Source organism: Jaculus jaculus, chromosome 7 (assembly GCF_020740685.1).
Source record: "Jaculus jaculus isolate mJacJac1 chromosome 7, mJacJac1.mat.Y.cur, whole genome shotgun sequence".
NCBI lineage: Eukaryota > Metazoa > Chordata > Mammalia > Rodentia > Dipodidae > Jaculus > Jaculus jaculus.
In genome coordinates, this window is record NC_059108.1 from 93,852,736 (window position 1) to 93,858,148 (window position 5,413).

General features: G+C 40.3%; 1 pseudogene; it reads right to left on the reverse strand.

Annotated features, from left to right (window-relative positions):
• Nucleotides 1-418: 418 nt before the first annotated feature.
• LOC101605069 lies at nt 419-1,020 on the reverse strand (annotated as a pseudogene).
• Between the last annotated feature and the right edge of the window lie 4,393 nt (nt 1,021-5,413).

Consider the following 5,413-nt stretch of genomic DNA (forward strand, 5'->3'; position numbering starts at 1 on the left):
TCTCCAGCCCCATTTGTGGTTTTTTAACAACTATGAAAAGGTCGTATTTTTCCAACTTACAAGTAGAAAAGTAGAGGAAAGCAGGACACAGGGTGACAGATCCAGAGCTTAGATGACCAGGCAAGGCTACCTGATTAACAGATTGCAATGACTTATGGGATCCAGGATTTTCTTGCCTAAAAATGTTGCAAATGAGTGTACTCACGACTGGGAAGAAAATCTAATTACAGTTAAAGTCATTTTATACCAGAAAACAGCTGTGTAATTTAGGAATTTAAAAAAATATGTTTTTTATTTATTTGAGAGAAATACAGAAATAGGGAGAGAGAGAGAGAGAGAGAATGAGAATGGGTGTGCCAGGGCCTTCAGCCACTGCAAACGAACTCCAGATGTGTGCACCCCTTGTGCATCTGGCTTATGTGGGTCCTGGGGAATTGAACTAAACCTGGGTCCTTTGGCTTTGCACGCAAGTGTCGTAACTGCTAAGCCATCTCTCTAGTCCTGAATTTAGGAATTTTTTAAAACTCAATTAGGTGTGTGTATGGTCCATTGGTATCCAGCTTTAATACCTGCCTGTTCCCGTAAGTACCATGTTCCACCACAACCCCAGCTGCAGCGCACTTGCTGTTAGCAGCCACTTCTTTTTCACATAGGTGCACAAACTGGGAATAAAGTTCTACCCCTTCTTCTTTTCCACAGTTAGGGTGATACTGCATGCTTTTTCCTTTGACTCTGCCCCCGAGGGTGGCTTGAGGGATAAGAATGTCACCAGGTAGATCCAATATAGAGGTGTGCTTGCCATTTTCTATCTCGCTTAACTTCACATTTAACAGTGTATTAACCATTTTGGGAAGAAGTTCTTTCAGCCCCCTTGAAGAAGGACACATAGATCACTAGTCGTCTCTGAACCTCCACCCTCTGGGCTGCGGTGTCCCCCTTGGCAGGCCGGACCTGCAGTTGAGCGAGCAGGGACTGCCGCAGGAGGACCCTGGCCTGAGGCGCCCGGTCGCCGTCAGCCATGCTGGAGCCCGCCCCAATTTTTTTAAAATTACTTTTGTACTCATACAGTCAAGTTAGTCCTCAGTTATGGGCAGCAGGAAATGTCTTAGACCAATTTTTAAAATACTTTAAGCAGCTACATCTATATGAAATGATTCATTTTGGGGAAAATTCTATGCCTTCAGTAGTCATTTCTAGCTAATGAATGACTTGAAAGCAATAATGAACAAGCAATCCTTAAAAATTATTATTCAATAGGAATATATTTATGTAGACATATAACTCCAAGTTGAAATGGAGTGTAAAAATAAAGGTGATACAAGATTATTAGATGAATTCAGAATTGCTATGCTAATCAACTTTAGCTTAGAAATCTTAAAAGTTTAGGGCCCTCTTCAAGTTAAACAGATATGTTCATGCTTAAAAATAATTTCCAGTATTAATGACAGATGATATGTTTTATTCACAGACATTAATGTACTGTTTGATACATACAATTTATAATCTATTATACATGCTCCCTCCAAGAGATGTTAATTCCCAAGTCTCCATCAGCTGGGAATCTAGCACTCAGAACACTTCAGTGTATGAAAGATACCACCACATTCCACTCCTGGCCCCCATAAACTGATACATGATGTAAAATGCAACATATTTATCTAACTCTAAAGTCCCCACTGTTTTCATCAATTCCAATGATGTTCATACATCCCAATAGTCCAAGATATTTTAACTGAGTCATAATACCAAAAAATAATACCCCCCAAAATACCCCAAATGGCACAGAATAAACATTCACACTGCAGAAGATGACACTGGGCATAGGAAAGAAAGATTCAGCCAATACAAGATTTAAAACAACCAGAACAAACATCAAACTCTGTAGCTTCAAGTCCATCAACTCTAGCCAGTGACAAATCTCCAAGTCTGATAATTCTAACCAGCAGAAGTCTCTGGCATTCCAATTCAACCCTCCAGCTAAGCTTCACAGTCCTGGAAAACTTTATAGGGCGAGCAGCTCCTTAGCAGCCATGTCATGGTCCCAGCACCTCCACTGGGTCTTTACTGCAATCAGCGGTTCATCCTCATGGTCCCATGGAGTCTCCATGCAGACAACCAGCAAACCTGCTTCACACTGACCATGGCCATTTCCAAAACACAAGACTATGTTGCAAACTCAATGACCCTCTCTTGCCTACATTTATTATACTCCATAATACCAGGTAGGATGCCAATTTGTTAATCCGGGGGGAATAAAGCAGACTTTGAAGAATAGGGCACTCATGCATGCAGCCCCCTTCAAAAGAATCTACATTCTTCCTGTTGCCCTAGTGCAGGTCAGCTAGCCCAATCTCAAAGGTCATAATCTCTCAAGTGCAGCTGAAGGGGCAGCACTTCACCCAAAGATTTTTTCTTTCTGTGCCATATCCCTCTACTCACAACAGTTCACTTCTACACAAAGCGATCCTGCACAATTTCTCAGAACATGAACATGAGAGCAAGCTTCTCACATAAACTACTAGCCCAGTCCAAGCAAAGCTCTTTCTCTCCCTCATAAACCAAACCTCACAGTCCATAGTTCTTACTGCATTCAGGTCTTGCAGCTCTGACCAGAATAGTCCATCAAGCTGTACTTAGAGCACTGTAAGTCATCTCTTAGGCCAAGGTTTCAAATCCTTCCACATTCCTCTTGAAAATAAGCACTGAAAGGCCAAAGCCACACAGACAGGTGTCTAGCAGCAATCCCACTCCTTCAGTACCACTTTACTGTTGCAGTCAGGTTTGCATTGCTGGTAGAAATCACCTGACCAAGAGCAGACTATAAGGAAAAAGAAGATGTTTATTTTGGCTTACAGTCTTGAGGGAAAACGATGGTATAAGCAGAGTGTGGATATCACCCCCTGGCCAACATAAAGTGGACAATAGCAACAGGAGAGTGTGCCAAATACTGGCATGGGGAAACTGGCTGTAACACCCATAAGCCCACCCCCAACAGTACACTCCCTCCATGAGTTGTTAATTCCCATATCTCCACTAGCATTCAGAACACGTAAGTTTATGGGGGACACCTGAATCAAACCACCACAGTTACCATGAAGAGACACAGACAAAACACAGTGAACATATCACTAGTTATGTCAGTTTCTTCCTGTTTATGGATGTCCACAACACAATTGCCTGATTTTATAGCTCTAGAGGAGGGTGACTTAGGTTCTTTGTTCAGGGTCCCATGGGGTGAATTCATCTGTTGATCTATGGCCTTATCTGACACGCTTCAGTTTTTTTTCTGAGATGACTGGTTGACCAAATTTAGATTCAGTTCATGTGGTTATAGTGTAAAGGTCCATTATCCTTAGCTTCTCATCAAATAGACCTAGTACATCATGGTGGGTCATTTCTTCAAAACTAGAAGTAAAGTCCTGCTTTTCACCACTAGCATGGAGTTCTGTTTACTCTGACATAATCTCAGTAAGACAAGTCCTGGGGAACATCAATGGGAGGGGGAAGTAAAACATGAAGATATAAGAGGTGGGAATTTTTGATGTCATCTCATAATTCTGTAGACTGCAGTTGAAAATGACAGTCTGTTTTGCAGTAAGTGGGCATTGGGAGAACATAGGAGCTGTAGTAGTTACTTTCATGCTTGGACCAAATACCTAACCAGGAGCAGTTTGTAGGAGGCAAAGGTAAATTTTAGTTAGGGTTTCAAGGGAAAGCTTAATTACGGCAGGGAAAGCATGGCAGAACAGATACCAGGATGTCACATGTTGTCACATCAGCTATAAAAGAGCAGCATGAACACTGGCAAGTGGGACTGGATTATAAAATGCTAAGGCCTTTCCACAGTAACATACCTTCTCCAGCAAGGCTCCACCTCCCAACAGCTCCACCAGCTGGGTTGAGCCTCAGCCAGAAATACATGAAGTCATGAGAGACACTTTATCTTCATACCACCACAGTGGGTGGCATAAGAAAATTTTGGTTAAAATCTCTATTGCTTACCAAAAATGCATGCAAAAATTATTTTGCTATTCACATGCAGATCATAGACAATGTAGGATTTTAAAATGAGGATTTATTTCATTTCTTATGAAAGACTTAATATTTCACTCTAATGGTATCATTATTGTATACTATTGCAAATTTCCTTATAATCCTAAGTAAGTACTAACGAATAATCATTACACATCATAATATTTTTAGAAATTTGGCTATATTGTCTATAATCTGCTAGTATTATTAAGGTAATTAAAATACATTTGCATACTATATTATTTCTTTAGTCTTTCCTAATAATTTTGTTTCCCTAAGGTCTCACTAAAATATTGATAATATTCTCTTCAGCTTGTCCTAACTTTACCTTGACTATATTCTGGTTCCCAATTTTCTTTTTTTTAATTTATTTTTTTAATTTTTATTAACATTTTCCATGATTATAAAATATATGGTAATTCCCTACCTCCCCACCCCCACACTTTCCCATTTGAAATTCCATTCTCCATCATATTACCTCCCCATTACAATCATTGTAATTACATATATACAATATCAACCTATTAAGTATCCTCCTCCCTTCCTTTCTCTACCCTTTATGTCTCCTTTTTACCTTACTGGCCTCTGCTACTAAGTATTTTCATTCTCACGCAGAAGCCCAATCATCTGTAGCTAGGATCCATATATGAGAGAGAACATGTGGCGCTTGGCTTTCTGGGCCTGGGTTACCTCACTTAGTATAATACTTTCCAGGTCCATCCATTTTTCTGCAAATTTCATAACTTCATTTTTCTTTACCACTGAGTAGAACTCCATTGTATAAATGTGCCACATCTTCATTATCCACTCATCTGTTGAGGGACATCTAGGCTGGTTCCATTTCCCAGCTATTATAAATTGAGCAGCAATAAACATAGTTGAGCACGTACTTCTAAGGAAATGAGATGAGTCCTTAGGATATATGCCTAGGAGTGCTATAGCTGGGTCATATGGTAGATCAATCTTTAGCTGTTTTAGGAACCTCCACACTGTTTTCCACAATGGCTGGACCAGATTGCATTCCCACCAGCAGTGTAGAAGGGTTCCTTTTTTTCCACATCCCCGCCAACATTTATGATCATTTGTTTTCATGATGGTGGCCAATCTGACAGGAGTGAGATGGAATCTCAATGTAGTTTTAATCTGCATTTCCCTGATGATTAGTGACGTAGAACACCAATTTTCTTAAAAGAACCAAATCTTAAATTCATTGAAATTTTCACCAACCCAGAAGTACTTTTCTTAGAGATTTGCTAGCCATCTTTTAAGAACTAATCATGGAAGAGGACAGCACCTCAATTTCCACCTCGCTGTGAGCGGGTAGATGCACAACTTCATTGACCAGTACTCACATACACTACATGGCCTGGTCATAGTGAGC